The sequence below is a fragment of the Cydia pomonella genome, chromosome 12 (genome assembly GCF_033807575.1).
Source record: "Cydia pomonella isolate Wapato2018A chromosome 12, ilCydPomo1, whole genome shotgun sequence".
Taxonomy (NCBI): domain Eukaryota; kingdom Metazoa; phylum Arthropoda; class Insecta; order Lepidoptera; family Tortricidae; genus Cydia; species Cydia pomonella.
Genome location: NC_084714.1, coordinates 7,120,477 through 7,142,825, shown reverse-complemented (window position 1 = coordinate 7,142,825; position 22,349 = coordinate 7,120,477). Strand labels below are relative to the sequence as shown.

Sequence of the window (22,349 nt, the reverse complement as noted above, 5' to 3'; positions counted from 1 at the left end):
TTTTTTTTCAAAGCGAAACCTAGAATATATTTAGGGATTGCAATCCGGTCCGGCGGATCCGGTAATCCGGCCGGATCCGGCACTTTTCAGGAGCTACCGGATCCGGTAAAAATCACCGGATCCGGACCGGATCCGGTAAAATAAAAAAACGCCTAAATACATCACGCGCTGTGCATTTCAGATGAGGAAAAGGCAACGGATACAAGGTATGTAAGTTGAACAGAACAAAAAACGAATGAAAAAGTTTAAATTTAGTAAGATAAAAATATATTTATTATGACGATGACTGGGAACAGAAAAGGATTTCTTCTTCTTTCATGTTGGTGGCACGATATGACGATTACATAAATACTTTAATAGAAGGAAAAATGAAAGGATGGAGATGCCATGGAAGGCATTTGTAATTTATGCTAAAGACAAGGTTAATGTCGTGTCATAATGTTGTGATAGGAGATTAAAAGTAAACAAATGAGCAGGATTAAGTCGGCGGTACTCAACCGACTACAGTTGGGCTCATCAATATGTGTGAATGAAAAATATATGATAATATTGATAATCTTTAGTTTTCTCCGATATATCTATATATATGATAAAATATAGATTCTTTTCTATTCAAGTTTCAGAGAGAATCTTTTGTCTTTACAATTTCATCCAATCTTATGCAATTTCCTTCATCTCCTGGTACATGCTACTCTACGTCTAGCCAATTCTTTATTTGATCTATGTAACTTTTCTTACGGAGTCCCTTTCCGCGATGGTTTTCAATCCTACATTCTATTATTTTTCGCATGAGATCGTCGTGTCGTGTGTTGTTCCCTATAATTTGACCAATATACTTTCTATAAATTTAAAAAAAGTCCATTTTTTAAAATCATACAGTCTACTACTTTTGGACAAAAAAGCAAGATAATACTAGAGCGCATTTAATATCATAATTGGTTAAAAGTAAAATTTCTTCGTTAAAAGTAATAAATAATAGTAAGCGTAGGAGTTGAAAATAGAATTCCGGTTACTCTTGTTTGCCGCGATATCTATTGTCGAGTAGCAGTAGTGAGAGTTCCGCTACTCGATGCTAGATGTCGACTACGAAAATAATAAGCGTTTTGGTACCAAAACTGATGTATGGAGTGAGCACTCTATGTTCTTCTTATTTCTCTATGCTAGAATGAATGTCAATGTTAGAGTTCGTGAGGAAAGAGAAGAGTCGTGGAATGTATGTGGCCCAATACATTCCACGACTCTTCTCTTTCCAAACAGACTCTACAAAGAATTCAATCAAAGAACAGTTACGAAAACTTGTCCTTTCAAGGAGCTCCAATTCCCACCCCACATCCCATCATCAGGCTTTGCAAAATAATCAAATTTATAATCGTAAACGAAAATTTGACCACTTTAAAACGGTTAAATATAATAAATTACCGATTTCAAATTTTATTTTTAAAGTTATATTGAGATTGTGACACTTTTTAGTACCTAGTTCTATTTTATTGTTAAGAAGTTATTTATTAACTTCAAATTATAGATTTAGGAATACGTATTACGCAAAAAACTAGAAAAATATGTCATGTAATTAACTTTTATATCCCTATGCCAAACCGGATCCGGTCCGGCCGGATCCGGCCGGACTACGGCCAAAATCCGGCCGGATCCGGCCGGATTGTAAACCAATCCGGTTTGCAATCCCTAAATATATTATGCTGAAGGGATCGACATCAAAATCAAAGTGATTTGTTAAGATTTAGTTAGTGGTAAACGTTTTCTCCCGAAATGGATTTCATAGAAATTACCGTTAATTAGCTATTCTTCCCTCTTAAGCAGCATGTTAGGCAAGCCGGAATTAATTCGATATCTGTAGAATTAGGTGCTAAACTTCTTTAAATTACGAGTAGACAAGCCGGTGGGTATCGCGTTCTAGGTCCGTCTAAGTTAACTTTGCACAGAATTGTATACAACAAAGTGAGAGTGTGTCATTACAAACGTCATATTTTCATGGAAATTGATATTAACTCTTTGACCGTCAGTAGTATAGAAGCGCCGGTTCTGCCCCATGGTTTCACGCCCCCCCTTTAGCTCCGCCCCTCGCCCACCAGGTGTCCCACCCCTGATCCCAGTCTTCCCGACCTAAAAAAAAAAAAAAAAAAAAAAAAAAAAAAAAAAAAAAAAAAAAAAAAAAAAAAACAAATAGGGCCCCATTTGGATCGATTGCGATAGGTCCCGACAGTGCCCGGAGTCTCCTTCTATCACTTCTGCACTCCGCTACATAAACAATACACGCTCGTCGACTCTACCATAAAACCCTCGCCGGCCCTTTCTATTGTCTCTATTGTTACCACGACTCGGCGACATGCTATTGTTACTGCCTGTGGTCTCACTCCGATCTTATTTATTCTGTACGTGTTTGCAACAATTAATTAATTTAATAATTATTACATATTTACTTACTCCATATCTACTTAGGAATAAGTATTTTACCTGACCTATTTATATTACATAGGTTTTTTTTTATATGAACACCTATTACGTTACGATTTTGCATGTCGCCTCCTTCAAACTGTACAGCTCTTTGAGAAAACAATATTGGTTGCAACGCCTATTTATATATAATTACATATTTACTTCCTCCTTATGTACTTAACATTAGGTATTTTTTTTATATGGGCCCTTAACGTGCCACGATTTGCATGCTGTCTCTTTCAAACCTGTATTGTTTGCAACGCCCATTTATTTATATACAATTACATACTTACTTACTCTGTATGTACTTACGACTAGGTATCATACCTATACTATTTTTATTCAATAGGGTTTTTTATATAGCCACCTCTGTTACGTTAGGATTTGCACTCGCACGTTGCTGTCTCTTTCAAACCTTTTAAGAAATCAATAATGTGTATTTACGATAGGAATTATACCTAAACTATTGTATATATACATAATGGGTGATGATTTCATACCAAATATTTTACATATTTACCTATATGTTAGCAGTTTTTGTCTTAAATTTTATTGATTCCAGATTATTATTGATCGAGACATTTGTGTTGTCTTGATTTTTTATCCACTCGTAAATAAGTTTGGTATATGTGAGAAATTGACTGCTAATTATTGATAGACAGTTAACATGGTTTCAACTTGTAGGTATATGTAAACAAAGTTTCCGTTATTTAGTGCTATAATTTATTGCATTCCTGTTTATACCAGTTAGATAGATGGGGTAGTGACTTTCAAAATCCTGTTAAAACGTGTCTCTTCCTAGGTGGTCCTCTGTTCCCACTAGCGTGCCTGAGGTTTTTTTTAAACACAAATTCATATAAAAAGGCCGCTGCTGAGGGTGAATTATATAGTATCTTTAGACCACCAGTTCAGTTTCATTCTGTTCAAGCAGTTACTATGGATAACTTAAACAGTGATATATACGATTCGCAACTAAATAAAGTGTGTGAAGATGTCGAGGAAGATCAAGCTTTATACGATGCCGGTGAACTATTCAGCCAGTTGCAACGTAAAACGTGAGTATTATTTTTTATTTTATTTACAACTACTTGGTATCGTCCATCGTACTTGCAAGAACTTGTCATATTTTTTTATTTTGTTTCTGTCGCGTTTCGCTAAACTTGTTAAAACATGAATTTATTGTGTTGCTGAGTGGGAGTAGGAGCTTAATATATAAGCAGCCCGACCACCCATTCCCAGCCATTCTACACCATTATCCATTTAAGTGTCAACTGTCAAGGTTATATTGGTGTGTGATACAGTTCTTATAATGGCATTCCAATTTTATCCTCGGTCGGGATTTACTTCAGATGAGATAGCGTGTTTTAATAAAGTTGTTATACTTCAAAAATTCCACAGATTTATAAGATTATGGTATATTGAAGGGGTTTTACCTAATTCATTTATTGAAGACTGGGATATAATACCTTATTATACACCTTGTAATGGTCATATGGAATCTTATCAGGATGTCTCATTTACATCTAACCCTGATGAAATAGATGGGGTTCTACCAATGCAAGCATATTGTTTGCATTGTAAAAAAGAATCTAGTTAGTATATTTTATAATGGTAATTGTGTGAATACTAATTTAATGATGTGTTAAATGAGTTAGTATAATAATTAGTTTTCTTTTTTCCTTTCACAGAACTTCACAAGTCGGAACCGGTATAAAAAGAAGACTTACGGTGGATCCAGGTATCGATATCCCATACAAGAAAAACCGTCAATCAACTAGTCGTGATCCATCCTCCTATGCACCACCTGAAGCATCTGATACGGATTTAAATGCAATTAACAGCGATAAAACCGGTACGAAAAAAAAGAACTGCAGCGGATCCGGTTAAAGATAGATTCTTACAAGAAACAACTGCCCGTCAACCAGTCGTGACCTTTTCACCTCTGCATCACCTGAAGCACCTGATACCGATGTAAGTGCAATTAATAGTGATAAAATCGAATGTTCTGTGTGTCGTATATATGTTTCAAAAAAATTTTATGCAAACCATGTAAATAGCAACGGACACAAAAACAATGTCTTACATTCAGATTATGAACTAATTAATGTTCAGTTGATTGAAAGTGCTTTTAAAAATAGGGTTGCAACGTATAGGGTCGTCTCTAATAATAGTACTCTTGGTAATCTTGAAACCCCTGAAATATTTTTACAGGATAATAGAGAAAAAATACAGACATTGTGGAACCGTTCACTTACAAGTCATTGTAGCTTAAAAGTTAACTTCATTCTTTATGCAGATTTCTTTCAAGAAACAAAACAACTTACAAATACTTTTGATTTTCAATTAACTAACAATATCATTACCAGAAGCAGTGATAGCGATGAAATCTTTTTATCTCTCTTGAATGAAATGTTAATGAGATTATCAAATTTTGAAAAAAAGGATAGTGGCTGGAGTTTACAAAAAATTAATTATCTAGATGTGAATATAAACAAATATAATCCGTTGCATGGTTCATCATACATAAAATTACCGCGTGATATACACAATAAAAAGGCTATAATTAATGTTCAAAATAATGATTACGAATGTTTTCGATGGGCTGTACTGTCAGGTTTATATCCACCTCAAAGGAATAACCATGCAAATATTGTGGGCACATACATGAAACATAAGGATAAATTGAACTTTGGACAACTTTCTTTCCCAATGAAACTTACTGATATTCCTAAGTTTGAGACTCTGAATAGCTTGAGTATTAATGTTTTTGGATTGGAATACAAACCACAAAGCAAAAAACATGATGTTGTGGGTCCTTTGCACCTTTCAAAGTGTAAACAAACAAATCATTTGAACTTATTGTACATAACCGAAGGTAGCAGAGGACATTATTGTTGGATTCGTAACTTATCTCGATTAGTGTCTAATCAATTAAAAAGTAGAGATCATAGTGTTTTTATTTGCGATGGGTGTTTACTAAACTTTACATCAAACGAAAATTTAGAAAGCCACCAAAAAAATGGTTGTTTTCATGTGTGTACTAAATTGCCATCACAACAACACAAACAAAGAAATTGGTTTAATGAACTAGTTCCCTCTAACATGCTTACCTTCAAGAATTATGAACGTAAGTTACGAATCCCCTACGTTGTATATGCTGATTTCGAAGCATTTTTAAATCCGATTCCACATTCTAATAATTTCGATAAAACTACATCTTCAACCACTAATATTCAAAAACATGAAGTCTATAGTTATGGATATTATGTTAAGTGCTCCTACAACGATAAATTATCTGTGTATAGGACCTATAAGGGTGAAAACTGTGCTCGTACCTTCATGGATTCGTTAAAAAAGGATTTACAACGAATTTGTTGCAAAAACACGTTTGTAAAAACCCCTCAACCCTTGACTGAAGATAACAAAGTAAATATTGCACAAAGTAGTCATTGTTATATTTGTGAAAAAAAATTAAACGGGGAACAGGTAATTTATTACCACTGGCAAACGGGACTTTATGAAGGAGTCGTTCATTCACATTGTAACGAAAAATATAGGTCTCCTGACTTTGTACCCATATTTGTTCATAATTTGAGTAATTATGATAGCCATTTTATTATCCACGGGTTAGGTTTTGAGGAAGGTAAAATAGAAATTATCCCCCAAAACAAAGAAAAATACATATCATTTACAAAATCCATAAAAGTTAATAATCGTATAATGAAATTAAGGTTTGTTGATTCTTTGAAATTCATGGCTAGTAGTCTTGATAAGTTGACTAAAGATTTAAAACCCGAACAGTTTTACGATCTGAAATTGAATTTTCCTAGTGGGGCAGATTTTAAACGGCTGATACGTAAGGGTATATATCCATACGAATATATGAAATCGTTCGATTGTCTGAAATTAACATCTCTTCCTCAATTTAAAGAGTTTTATAATTCTTTGACCGGAAGTGACATCGAACAAAGTGATTACGAACATGCATTGGATGTATGGAACCATTTTAACTGCAAAAATATGGGTGAATATTCTGACTTATACTTGAAAACAGATGTTTTACTTTTAACTGATGTTTTCGAAAATTTTAGGAACGTTTGTATGAAAACATATGGGTTAGATCCGGCTCACTATTATACTGCTCCCGGTTTAAGTTGGGATGCAATGTTACGTGTAACAAAAATAGAATTAGAACTTTTGACAGAGGTTGATAAAATCACATTTATTTCAAAAAATATTCGCGGCGGTATTTCGCAATGCAGCAACAGATATGCAAAAGCGAATAACAAGTTTATGACGGAAACCGAATATGATCAAAATATACCGAGTTCCTTTCTAATGTTTTTCGATGCCAATAACCTTTATGGCTGGGCTATGTCACAACATCTTCCTACGGGTAAATTTGAATGGGTGGATGTGGATACCCATTTTGATATTCCAGATGATGCTGATCATGGTTTTATCCTGGAGGTTGACTTAGAATATCCATTTGAGTTTCATGACGCTCATTCTGATTTACCTTTCTGTCCAGAAAATGTGATATTAGGTGACTCAAAAGAAAAAAAGCTAATAGCTCATTTAAACAAAAAATGTAACTATGTAATTCATTATAGAAACTTAAAGCAATGTTTAAAAAATGGATTAAAGCTAGTAAAAATTCACAAAATATTGCGATTTGAACAATCTGCTTGGATGAAGTGCTATATAGACCTAAATACTCACATGCGAATGCATGCAACTTCTGTATTTGAGAAAGATTTTTATAAATTAATGAACAATGCGGTGTATGGAAAAACAATGGAGAACGTTTTGAAACGTGTTGATGTCAGATTAACAAATCACTGGGAAAATAATGGAAATTCTCTAGGAGTTCAGTCTTTAATAGCCAAACCTGAATTTCATAGTATATCAATATTTTCTGAAAATCTTGCAGCTGTTCAGTTAAAACAAACGGAAGTATTTTATAACAAACCAATATATCTTGGTTTTTGTGTTTTAGATTTATCTAAAACCCTGATGTATAGTTTTCATTATGAATATATGAAACAGAAATATCAGGGGGAAAAATTAAAACTACTTTACACCGATACCGATAGTTTAGTTTACCAAATATTTACTGAAAATGTTTACGAAGATATTAGATCAGATCTTGACACATATTTTGACACATCTGATTACCCCATTAACAATCAGTATGGCTTACCTTTAGTAAACAACATGAAATTGGGTTATTTCAAAGATGAACTAAAAGGGAAAATTTTCAAAGAATTTATAGGTCTTCGATCAAAAATGTATGCCATGGATATTCAGAATGAAAACAAACTTATAGTTACAGCCAAAGGAGTCAACAAATCCGTTACCAGTAAAATGAAACTTGAAGAGTATAAGAAATGTTTATATTCAAAATCCACTCAACTGCATACAATGTTGAGATTTAAAACTATAAAACACATAATATACACACAAAGAATTCATAAAATATCACTGTCTGCTAATGATACGAAAAGGTATTTAATTGAAAACTCAACAGACACCCTGGCATGGGGTCATCATCGCATTCCTAATCACTAAGCACAAGTAGTTTTCTAACGATACACAGAACAATAAATAATTTTATCATTATTGTTGTACATAGTTGCTTTTATTTTTATTTTATAATCGTTAATAAATGTATATTTTGTAATCGTAACTTAAAATACTGTATTTATAACTTTAATGTATTTTTTTTTTTCCTTTTTTTTTTAGGATATAATTGAAATTCCTAGCTCCTTTATAATAGTGCCCTACAACGACGAAGAGAAAGTTGTATCGTAATTTTTTATTTTGTGATTTTATTTTTATTATTTTACAGTCGTTATTGTCGTCTCACTTATGATATTTGTTTGTAAGAATATTTTGTTTGATATTCCTTGTAAGCAATAAAAAAAAAAAGTTTTTTTGTTTATAGTGAAAAAAAAAAAAAACGTGTATGTGTATTCTTCTTGGTTCTTTATTTTTCCGAAGTGATAGTAAAATTAGATTATAATGACAATATTATTATATAATCTCAAAAATAAAAACTTTTATAAGTAATAATTGATTTATATTATTTTCTTGTGATCCCTCATCGGCAAGTAACCTTCGTGGTTTAGTTTAAAATACCTGAATTAAATGAAATATGTCACTTCAATTTTATTTCTCGTGACATCAGCACATGCACACTTTAAACTGGTCAGAAATGATTCATTTTTACCATCCTTTTACCACTATTGTAGCTGGTCCTAGTGGATGTGGTAAAACTAAATTTGTCACAAGTTTTTTGGAAAATTCAAACGAAATATGTAATGTTGAGTTTGACGAAATTATTTGGTGCTATGATGAAATGCAACCTGTATACAATTTAGAAAATGTTAATTATAATCAAGGAATACCCGACATATCTATGTTTGATGGTCAAAAACCTAAACTGCTTATAATAGATGATTTAATGAGGGAATCAGATGGACGAATTGTCGATATTTTTACGAAAGGCAGTCACCACAGAAACTTGAGCGTGTTTTATATCACACAAAATATATTTCATCAAGGTAAAGGTCAACGTGATATGTCTTTGAATACAAGTTATTTAGTGTTCTTTAAAAACCCTAGAGATAAAACACAAATACGTTATTTGGCTCGTCAAGTTTACCCAGAAAATTCAAAGTTCGTGGACGAAGCTTACAAGGATGCTACTAAACACGCCCACGGCTATCTCATGATTGATCTAAAACAAAATACAGATGACATGTGCCGTTTTAAAACTAAAATATTCCCGTTTGATGGTCATTGCACGGTGTATATCCCAAAGAAAGGTTTTAAATACAACAAGGATCATCAAGTTTTAGTCAGTTCTAAATGATGCATTCAAGGGTAAGCACCTATAAACATTTACTAAAAGCACTTCAGTTACTTAAACCGAAATATCGCACAGCTTTACTTAAATCGTGTGATGAAGAGGAGATCAATATCATTTGTGAATGTATCTATAATGTTCTAAATGGGAAAATTCCTTTAGATAACAAAGTAAAATCCAAACTCAAAAAATATAAGGATATATTACGAAAATTAGTTTCAAAAGGCAAGAACAAGCTTAGAAAAACTATTATTATTCAGAAAGGGGGTGCATTTTTACCAATTATTTTAGGTGCAGTTTTAAGTGCTTTGGTAAATTCCTTATCTTAAACACAATGGAGAATACAAAGAAAATGTTGTTAGTAGAACCAGAATTAATTGAAAGACTTAAAAGAAGTGACAACCAGGTGGAAAATTCAACATCTCGTCTAGATGGCGAAATGCATAAAATTCTTAGAAGGAAAATAAATGATCGAGAAAAGTGGGCTTTATATTCTCAAGCACTACAACGATATTTACATTTTGCTGAAACAGACCGAAGACCATTTAAAATACCAATAGAGATGGATGAAGTTAACCACCTTAGCGATAAGATCTACAACTTTGCTTCGGAATCCAATAAAAAGGAGAATGACGTCCAAAAGGATGAAAATGTTCGTATTGAGAAATCATTTACTGAAAACTTGAGCGGAAATTTGAATTTACCTGAGCCTGAAACGAATGTTTTGCTACACCTCCTGGTGGATCAAAGTTTAATTTACCTAAACAATATTCTCCATCTTATATTATAGATGTTATACCTAAATCTTACAAGACAAAAACACAGACGCTACTACAAAATATTATTTTGAATAAACCTAAAATTTGGTGGAAGGAGAACGGTGAAGTAGTTATAAACAGTCAGACTATACGAAACAGTAATATTCTCGATTTGGTAGGTGATGTGGTTAGACCGCTTAAACGCCCAAAACCAGTCGGTTGGGAAGATTTCGCTAGTATGTTAAATGAGATAAAAGTGCCAACGTCATGTATTGGTAACCCAACAAATTTGGAATTTATTAATAAACTCCATTCAGCAGAACCTCGCACTTCGCAGGCTTCTATTAGCGCTCAAAACTTATCAATAACAGAAAAAAACGCATCTACTCCTCTATCTACTAAGCCAAAAACGAGATCTCATAAGAAATTAGAGTGGGAAAAATGGACTCCTTATTAGACATAAATAGAATATACTACGATGTATCAAATCCAGCTGGGTATAGTAGTTTAAATAATCTGATAAAGGAAATGAAAGGTTATATGAATAGAGAGGAAGTGAAAAAATGGTTGCAGTCCCAAGAAGCGTACACTCTACATAAACCTGTTCATAAACGTTTTTCGCGTAACAAATACATCCTGTCTAACTACAATGAACTATGGCAAGCTGACCTAAGTGATATGCGTACCTATAGTGAATACAACGATGGGTATAAATATATTCTTTGTGTTATTGATGTATTTAGTAAATATGCTTTTGCAAGAGTAATGAAAAAGAAGGATTCTGAAACGGTTAAAACATGTTTTGAAAGCATATTTACGGAAGCAAATGCAACTCCTAGACACATTCAATCTGATAAGGGTACAGAATTTGTTTCAAAGACAGTAAGAGCTTATTTTAAAAGCAAGAATATAAATTATTATACTACCAATAATCCAGATATTAAGGCTAGCATAGTTGAAAGATTTCAAAGAACTCTTAAAACAAAAATGTGGCGTTATTTCACTCATAATAACACTTACAATTACACTAATATATTACAAGATCTTCTTTATTCATATAACCATAGCTATCATTCCAGCATAAAAATGCGTCCAGTTGATGTTAACTTTGGTAATATAAGAACTGTTTGGTGTAACTTATACGAACGAAAAAATTATACACGACCTTTATTAGGAAAGGCAAGGCTAAATGTAGGTGATCATGTAAGGATAACAAAATATAAACATATATTTCAAAAGGGTTATGAAACTAATTGGAGTGATGAAATATTTGTGATTGCATCCGTTATTAATAGGTATCCGTGGGTTGTTTATACTTTAAAAGATTTAGAAGGGGAACCTATAATTGGTACATTTTATTCTAAAGAATTACAAAAAGTAACTCATCACCCCTCCATCAAGTATAAAATCGATAAAATAATACGCTCGCGGCGTATTGGCGGCAGAAAGGAGGTGTTCGTGAAGTGGCGAGGTTATCCCAATAAATTCAATTCCTGGATACCGTCATCTAGCTTAGAAACATTATGAGTGAAAACAGTTTTTACTTAACTTTGTTGAGTAATAGCTCATCTGATTATTACAATGATAATACCACTGCCCATTTTTTAACAAAATTACCTAAAACTATTAAATTAGAAGGAGAATGGGTCGTTGGCTTAGTAGAATTTCAATACCCTTGTTCCATGTATAATGTTCAAGATCTTGAAAATATAATTTATATTAAAAAAAAAGTAAAAGGACATGCGGGCAAGACAGATAAAATTGTTGATATGAAAACTCATATACCAGCGACTTCATATGACAATATTGATCATTTTCTTAATGCATTCAATGAAAATCCACTGTTAAAGAATAAAGCTAGATTCAAATATGATCAAATCTCGAAAATGGTGTCAGCGGTAGCAATGGATAAAGAAATTATGTCAATTACAACAACTCCCATATTAAGTCTGCAGTTAGGCTTTGCACCGAGATCAAATTTAAAAGACATCTCAATGGGAAAACATCCAGCCAATTTATACTTAGGTTTACCCTCACAAATGTTCGTTTATACTGATATCATTCATCCACAAGTGGTGGGAGATGTTATAACAGCATTACTAAGAATAATACCATTAGATCCAACTAAGTTTATCTATGGTGCTTACAAAACACATATTTTCTCACCTGCTCACTATGTACCCGTATTACGAAGAGAATTTGATACTATAGAAATAGATATAAGATCAACTACCGGAGCTAGAATACCATTCCAGTTTGGGTCTTCTTGCGTGAAACTACACTTCCAACGAATAAAATGAATTATAAAAGATCATCTATCTCCTGTCCATATGAACATTACTATTCACATCAAGCTGGCACTGGTATCGGAATTGTATATAAAGGGGTTCCATTTCAACGAGGACATGGAATTGGAAGTTTTTTGGGTGGTCTTTTTAGGTCTGTGCTACCATTATTATCTAGTGGTTTTAAAACAGTGGGAAAAGAAACTTTAGATGCAGGGATCGGCCTTTTATCCGATATGGTAAACTCACGACCAATGGATAGTTCGATTAGATCTAGGTTTAAAGAAGCAAGTGCCAACTTAAAAAGAAAAGCAGATGAAAAAATTGATTCATTGATGTCGGGGTCTGGGTATAAAATGTCTACAAAAAGACGTGAACCGTTCATTAACTTAAAAGCATCGCGACGAAGAGGAGCTAAAAAACAAAAGAAAAATAATATTGAAGATATATTTTCAAACTAAAAAATGTCATTCTTACATAGTCATTCATGTGAGTGCGCCAAATCTGAGTTAGACTTATTTGCTCTACCATCAACTCAAACCAGCATTGAAAGTGGTCAGTGGATTCATTATAAACCAATTTCATCACTAAGTGATGATGGCCCTATCGAGTTTCAAGTTCCCGGGTCGGGCGATGATTACATTGATCTATCACATACTTTGTTGCTTATAAAGGCCAAAATATTGAATCAGGATGGAACGAAAATAAAAGCTGACGCAGACGTTGCCCCAGTTAATAATTGGTTACATTCCCTTTTTAGCCAGCTAGACATCTATTTAAATCAGAAGCTCATATCACCTCCAAACAATACATATGCTTACCGAGCCTATATGGAAAATCTGCTTAATTATGGTTCAGGAGCCAAAAAATCTCATTTGACTTGTGGATTGTGGTATGAAGATACCCCCAACTACATGGACAGTGTTGACTCGAATAACAAAGGATTTCACGAAAGAATGGAGTTTGTCAAAGAAAGCAATGAAGTTGAAATGATCGGACACTTGCATGGTGACATATTTAACCAAGAGAAATTTCTTATTAATGGTATGGAAATGCGAATAAAATTAGTCCGTTCGAAAGAAGCATTTAATTTAATTTGTCATAAGGATGGTAAATTTAAAGTACAAATAACAGATGCCAGTCTCATTATCAGAAGAGCGAGAATAAATCCGAGTGTTTTGTTAGCCCATCAAAAAGTATTAGCAACAACAACTGCCAAATACCCGATAACAAGAGCGGAAGTTAAAGTTATAACATTACCCGCAGGTATACAGGGTAAAACGTTGGATAATATATTTCTCGGGCAAGTTCCTAAAAGATGTATTATTGGATTTGTTTCAAACTCTGGGTTTAACGGTAATTTAGCTATAAATCCATTCAATTTCCAACATTATCATATGAATTCATTTAGTTTGTATGTAGATGGTCACGAAATTCCTTCTAAAACATTACAACCCTCATTTAACTCTTCAGGTTTAATAGCCACTGCTTATCATACTTTGTTTTCTGGTACTGGTATTCATTTCCATAATGAAGGTAATGCTATAAGCAGATCCAACTATATGGGTGGTTATTCTTTATTATGTTTTGATTTGACTCCTGATTTATCTGCTAGTTCAACTTCACACTGGAATCTTGTTAGACATGGAAGTGTTAGAATCGAAGTTCGTTTTGATTCAGCTTTAAATAGCACTATAAACTGTGTTGTGTATGCTGAATTTGATAACATAATTGAAATAAATAAAATCGCGATGTCACTGTAGATTATAACAGTTAGTAATTAAATAAATACAATGTATTCACACAATTTTTATCATTACCCCTTCAACGTTGGTTGTAAAATCATCAGTAGTCAACATATACATTTTGTTTGATATGGATTCGAATGAAATACAACTGGGTATGAATAAAATAAACCAAAGGTTTAAGTCAAATGTTTTTCCTGCAAATCGCATTCCTGTTTGGATCAATTTACCTGCTTTTATTATTAGCAATTTGGACCCCGATTCTAAACCTGGGTCTCATTGGATCGCAATTTACATTGATGTGAACGGATATGGTGAATACTTTGACTCTTTTGGCCGAAAGCCTACTGGTTATCATAAGTTATTTCTAAAAAGAAATGCTAAAAGGTGGTTTCATAACCATAAATCACTTCAAAATTGTTTTACCTCAGTTTGTGGGGAATATTGTTTAGTTTATCTTTATTTTAAGTATCAAGGGAAAAAAATGTCTCAATTTCTAAATTTGTTTTCTGATAATACTTTGAGTAATGATCTAGTATTAAGAAATATGTTTAAACAAATCTTTGTGAAATAAAAGAATATGTACAATGAAATTATGTGTTTTATTTATAAAAAATATATATGTTACACAAAAAGTTCGATATACACAGTATTACAATTAAGACACTTAAAATAAGTTTGAAGCTAAACGTTAACTAAAACTATTTTAAACAATACAATATTTGAAAAACTTATTTTAGACCTAAGATTATGAAATTAAACAAAGCACTTTAACACTATTTATTTTCAGTTCCTAAACAATATTTAACACACTTAGGCTTTGCCGATAACTCTTTTGTGATGTTGTAAATGACATCACGAGCACTTTGTTCATGCGTGTCCCCTTCTCCGACGGTGTAGTATCTAACACGAAGATCGCAGTGTTTCCAATGCTCCAATGGCGAAACATTTTTAATTTTTTCCATGTCGTATACCTCTATTTTGATCAGATGTGAGGCATATGCCCCATCGTCTTGTCCAGATGTAAGGTATGCGACACCGTCTTCCGTCATTTTGGCGACCGTGGAAGATTTCTTGTAGACTTTCGGCTTCTTCTTGGACTTTTCGAAAAACACGTCGATGTTATTGGATGGTCGCTTCTTTGCTATGGCCTGCTTGACTTTGAAAGCAAGCGTCCCTTCCTCATCGCTCGCTTCGTCTTCGTGTTCATTGAAGTAGTAGTTCTTGAAGGTATTCTCGGTAAACTGAAATAATAATATCAATTAAAATTACACACAAACATACACACAAGAGTTAAACATGATAATTAAACAATTATAGAGTAACACAATTTAATTACTTACATCCATGATCACAAGTGATAATCAAAACTTCAATGTGTAGAAACCAAGAGCTCTTAACTGAACTGGTGGTCTAAAGATACTATATAATTCACCCTCAGCAGCGGCCTTTTTATATGAATTTGTGTTTAAAAAAAACCTCAGGCACGCTAGTGGGAACAGAGGACCACCTAGGAAGAGACACGTTTTAACAGGATTTTGAAAGTCACTACCCCATCTATCTAACTGGTATAAACAGGAATGCAATAAATTATAGCACTAAATAACGGAAACTTTGTTTACATATACCTACAAGTTGAAACCTGACCTAAAGACGGCCATGTTAACTGTCTATCAATAATTAGCAGTCAATTTCTCACATATACCAAACTTATTTACGAGTGGATAAAAAATCAAGACAACACAAATGTCTCGATCAATAATAATCTGGAATCAATAAAATTTAAGACAAAAACTGCTAACATATAGGTAAATATGTAAAATATTTGGTATGAAATCATCACCCATTATGTATATATACAATAGTTTAGGTATAATTCCTATCGTAAATACACATTATTGATTTCTTAAAAGGTTTGAAAGAGACAGCAACGTGCGAGTGCAAATCCTAACGTAACAGAGGTGGCTATATAAAAAACCCTATTGAATAAAAATAGTATAGGTATGATACCTAGTCGTAAGTACATACAGAGTAAGTAAGTATGTAATTGTATATAAATAAATGGGCGTTGCAAACAATACAGGTTTGAAAGAGACAGCATGAAAATCGTGGCACGTTAAGGGCCTATATAAAAGAAATACCTAATCTTAAGTACATAAGAAAAGGAAGTAAATATGTAATTATATATAAACAGGCGTTGCAACCAATATTGTTCTCGCAACGTAACAGAGGTGGCTATATAAAAAAACCCAATTGAATAAAAATAGTATAGGTATGATACCTAGTCGTAAGTACATACAGAGTAAGTAAGTATGTAATTGTATATAAATAAATGGGCGTTGCAAACAATACAGGTTTGAAAGAGACAGCATGCAAATCGTGGCACGTTAAGGGCCCATATAAAAAAATACCTAATGTTAAGTACATAAGGAGGAAGTAAATATGTAATTATATATAAATAGGCGTTGCAACCAATATTGTTTTCTCAAAGAGCTGTACAGTTTGAAGGAGGCGACATGCAAAATCGTAACGTAATAGGTGTTCATATAAAAAAAAAACCTATGTAATATAAATAGGTCAGGTAAAATACTTATTCCTAAGTAGATATGGAGTAAGTAAATATGTAATAATTATTAAATTAATTAATTGTTGCAAACACGTACAGAATAAATAAGATCGGAGTGAGACCACAGGCAGTAACAATAGCATGTCGCCGAGTCGTGGTAACAATAGAGACAATAGAAAGGGCCGGCGAGGGTTTTATGGTAGAGTCGACGAGCGTGTATTGTTTATGTAGCGGAGTGCAGAAGTGATAGAAGGAGACTCCGGGCACTGTCGGGACCTATCGCAATCGATCCAAATGGGGCCCTATTTGTTTTTTTTTTTTTTTTTTTTTTTTTTTTTTTTTTTTTTTTTTTTTTTTTTTTTTTTTTTTTAGGTCGGGAAGACTGGGATCAGGGGTGGGACACCTGGTGGGCGAGGGGCGGAGCTAAAGGGGGGGCGTGAAACCATGGGGCAGAACCGGCGCTTCTATACTACTACCGTCAACTAACGCGCGCGGCTACAACCTAATATCAACCTTCGTACATTCCGATAAAGTTTACGATGACGCTCCGCACAGCAAAATAAGCGTGGCGTTCAAAGGGTTTATAACGACTTAACTATACTTTGTCATTGCAATGCCATGTAAAAATAGCTTGACCCGACCCTAGACACCGGGTTATAAAAGTACCTACACGACACTGCGGTGGCAGCATGGTTTCATTTTTATCACCGGTCACTATGCCTGTCACTTTCGCACTTACATACTTGTTAGAACGTGACAGACATGGTGACAAATGATAAAAAGCCGACCATCTTAGGCCTACTGCAGTGGCACCATGGTTCCATTTTTATCGCTTATCACTATTCCCGTCACTTTCACACTTACATACTTGTTAGAACGTGACAGGCATGTTGACAAATGATACAGAGCCGACCATCTTAGCCCTACTGGTGTATACTATATACTAAGGTACTTTTATAACCCTATAACATTCTCAGACCATCCGATCTATTAATAAACAGGTTTCTACTGAACCGAGACGGACTCTGATATGATATGATTTGACCTTAACATTCGTACTGTCGTCATCAACAATACATATGTAATTTGAGGGCGGTAATGGTCAAATGGACACAACGTAGGGGACTGCTCTGAGAAAAATATGCAAAAAAAACAGCAGCCGAAGAAGCTGACAACGAATGAAGTGGTTTAAATGAACACCCGTCTAAAGACCACCCTATAACATTATCATTTAGTATTTTTTTCTTGTAAATTTTTTAAGGACTTAGTATAGTTTTCTATACCCTTTAAGGGATAAAGGGTATAGATTTTTTTATATAGGTATATAGAGGTTTTTGTTCGTCTTAAAGAGAAAAATCAATCACGAAAAATCAAATCGTACCTATTAGAGGAAATTGAGTGTTAACGAGGATTCCGCCTTATCGAGGTTCCACTGTCTATTTTTCGATGACTTTTTTTCAGGCAAAAGTGCCCTACCTAAAGTTTTATCGTTATAGTCGGATTAACTTATCGTCTATCGCTGAACGTAACTGCATAGTGCATGAAAGTGGATCGGTGTAACGAGGTCTAAAGGTCAAGACTATTGCGGGTCAAGGCCAATTGTAAAGGAAGTTTTGTTAGTAATAATGGCCCTAATGTTGCGTATAACTTGATTTTATTCGACATAGAAATTTGTATCCAAGCAGTTGGTGGTCCCTGATTAAAAAAATATCGAGTGGTAAGCGACCACTCACTGAAGGACTCTAGTAAGCAGCAAAAGATTGGCTCTGGTAATATGACTTTCGTTGTCGCTTGTCATTGTCAGAAATAGCAAGGACTGTTTAACGCGAATATCACTATGCAGCTCGGGAATTCTGCCTGCGTGATGGGTACCTTAACCCAAGAGGCCAAGATTTGGAGGGCTGGTTTTAGGTCTTTTATATTTTAAGTTAGGTTTAGAAATGTTATAAGTAGCCCTACTTTTGTTTTATATAACAACATATTATAACTAATAAATAATAAGTACTATAATTTACTTTATGCCTTAATTGTCTGTGCCAGCTAGCGCCATACCTACTGCCAACCATTAAAGTGACCTTTTGTCACGAACGGTATACATTTTAATCAGAAACAATATGTAGGTACTTATACCAAATAAGGTGCTTTTATGAAATAAAACCATAAGAACATATCAAATTAAGAATTTGTAATTACCCTAATTTTCGTTTTCGTTCAGCAATGCCAAATATTATTTATAACAATGAATATATCCAAAACCGTCTTATGCCCTACTAGCACAACGGAATAGAACAAACCTCGAAACAGTCCTGAAATTTGCTATGTATGTAAATTAAAGGCCCCATTTTCATGTCCACACCATTTGACCTCGCTCAAAAGTATTATGGGTATACCAAAAATATATTACACTCAGTGTAATGAATTTAGACTAAGTAAAATGATAATAACAACATCTACACTGACTATCTGACAACAATAATAAAAATTAGCCTTTATCTTATCAGCTGTATTAAAGTCATAACTCATAAAATTAGTAAATAACCTATCTCACTCAAATACATGTTACAACTTGAAACAAGTCTGACATCAATATTGTCTTGGAAAAATACTTCAAAGGGGGCGTAAAGCCAGGAAATTAAGAGGGGCAAAAGATATGGCGGGCCGCGCTATACTTGCGACGGAAGATAGGAACATTCCGCGGGTTTCAACGACCTTAGTCAATAACTCTGGAAAATATACTCCTGTTTAAAATTTTGCTTGTCCGTTACTTCCCTCGGCCATATCACTAGCTATTTTAGGTATACTAAAATTATACTGCTGTGGTAACATACTCGTACATGTTAACAATAGAAACTAAATAAATATCAGACAGGATTTCGTATTTTTTTTTCTATCAAGCCAACTTTAATATAGTACAGGCTTTAGTTGGAGTCTGCCCTTGTAAATATAATCTAGTTTCCGTGTGAATTTTTCTTGGCATTTGCCTCTGTATAAATGTGTAACAATTAAATATAGAAGCGACAATTTTGCATTAGCCCCCTCTTAATATACAAACCTCTAGCAACCCATGGCCCATGGGCCTATTAAAGTATGACGACCGGTCTGGCCTAGTAGGTAGTGACCCTGCCTATGAAGCCGGTGGTTCCGGGTTCAAATCCTAGTAAGGGCATTTATTCGTGTGATGATCATGGATATTTGTTCCTGGGTGTTTTGTATGTATTTCAGTATTTATAAATATTTATATATTATATATATCGTTGTCTAAGTACCCTCAACACAAGCCTTATTGAGCTTACTGCCGGACTTAGTCTATTTGTGTAATGATGTCCTATAATATTTATTTATTAAAAAGGTATGTGAGCCCTCTAAAGGCGCACCACCCGAGAGCGGATCAGCTACACTCTAATAACGCGAATTAAAAATTGCCAACTCCAGAGCACACAGTCGCTGTGGCCGAAATCGGTCAGGAGAGCATCATCATTAAAAGGTCCCATTCCATTGTATTTAGAATCTTTATTTGATAAAAAATTGCGTTTGTCTTGGCAAGTTTTGATACGCGGCCGATTAGATGTAAAAAAAACCCATAAACAAACTTAAAAAGGATGTAAACCGAAAACATAAATTGATTGCTGACTTCCAAATTGATGCATATGATTTACCGGTCCATCACATTCAAATCAAACAATTACCGAGTGACAGTCCTGGAAGATGTATGAGTTATATATAGAAGGGGTCAGATGTAGAGGAAGCGGTCAAGATTCATTTCCTTGGTTGTGTCCGTGACCTACAATAGTTGTTTTGTAGGAAATGTTAGTACAGGCAGTGGCAGAAATGGATAAGCAGCCAAGTGTTCAGCATCATCTGCACTTGATCTTATGTTAACAAGAAAGTTACGTACAGATCATTTTGAACACCTAACCCTCATCTTATAGCTACTTTTGCTGCTGATGCTGCTGCCTTGTGTTTTTTTTTTATGATATAGGAGAGCAGACTAATTGCCTGGTGGCCAGTAATTACCCATAGACACCTGCAACACTAGAGGCGTTGCTAGCGTGTTGCCAGCTTTTAAGATGGGAGTACACTCTTTTCTTGAAAAACTAAGAATTTATGAAAATACAATACAATGCAATACAAATAAACAGCATCAGAAGTAGACTTAAACAAAAGTGGGTCTTATCGCTAAAAAGATGTTTAGGTAAGGTAGATTTATCAATGATTAGGAAGAATCATCAATGTATGCACAATAATACTAAGGTTACTAAGGAACACCATACCAAAGGAAGTTTTTGATTCTCTAAGAAATACCTATCAATAAAATTCAAGATTTGGTACTTACATCATACTAAATCATTTTAAACCATAAGTTGATTTATCAAATATAGGGCACACTTTGTTTTTATAGGGCAAAAATGACCACCCTATGCTATAGCAGTATCTTTTTGTATATTTTTCTTATGTAGACTTTTTAGGACTTAAAGAGGCAATGATGTTTGAACCATGTATCTTTTTTAATCTGGTCCATTAAAGTAAATATACCTTGTTGAACTTAGAATAGATATTTGTTTTACAAGCAGGCAAAGTTGTTGTTTAACCGGTCATGCTAATATTGGTATCCGAGTAAGCAAAAATTCCAAAATTGAGCCCACAAGTGTAGAGTGGTTAGAAAAGTAGAATCTTGAGCATTGCGAGGGTTTCAAGGCACAACAAAATTTGCCACCAAGTGAAATACCTCTAACCACACCAAAGCAAGGAAAATACTAACTGTAAAATATCAAACAAAATCAAATGTTATGAAATATTTATCATTCAAAATCATCATTTAAACATCAATTCTACTAGCCAATATAGGGAAACAACTCAAAATTTTCATCAGATTACTTTTACCCACATGTGGATAAAATGCAATATTTCTCATCAGTTTTTGAATAAGGTCACCTTAATCAAGGGAGCTTTTACCAGCTGCTGTGGTGAAAAATATTTTGTTATTGTTACCCTTGTTTTTTTTAAATATATAGCACAACAGACAAGTAAGATTTCATTAAATAGCCATTATTAAACTTTTCCAGACAAAAATAACAATTACAGAGAATGCATTTTTTAAAGTATCTCTTGTATCTGGATTAAATCTCTATGTTATTATACATTGCATATCCATTGTTTTTTTGAAGCATTAGAAGGTCATAAAACTGTAAGGAATCATTCAATTCATTTCAAAATTCATCTATTCAATAGTCAACTTTATCAACCGGCGAACAAATATTTATTTCACAGGATGATGACTCAGTATTGGACAGAACAGATAAAGATTCTGTATCACACAGTCAACAGATTTATCTGCTGAAATTGATACGAAAATGGTACATACGATGATACTAGTAAAGTACGCACTACGAGATAAGCTTGCTTAGTAAAGCGCCCATCATAATTATATTCTAGAATGTTTATTGCAAATCATAAATAAATAAACCGTTACCTTTTTAAAATCACAGTCGAAGCAGGTCAACTCGAACAAAGTAGGCTGATGTTTTAAATGCTATGCAACAAACGCACGCTGATATAATAGAGTAACATTGGTAAAAACACTAAACACTACAAATCCCACAACAACAAGTTATCACAAGCCAAATAATATGATCTAATTCAAAAACTATCGACAATTCGTTTGCAAAAATA

General features: G+C 33.8%; 1 protein-coding gene across 2 annotated transcripts in view; it reads right to left on the bottom strand.

Moving 5' to 3' along the window:
- LOC133523383 (uncharacterized) overlaps positions 1-22,349 on the bottom strand; it is a 311,151-nt gene extending 288,802 nt beyond the window's left edge. The window contains exon 1 of one of the 2 annotated variants that reach the window (XM_061858916.1): positions 22,150-22,349. The gene's annotated coding sequence lies outside the window, so the exon portion shown is untranslated. The remainder of the gene's footprint in view (positions 1-22,149) is intronic. The other variant, XM_061858920.1, reaches the window with a different exon arrangement.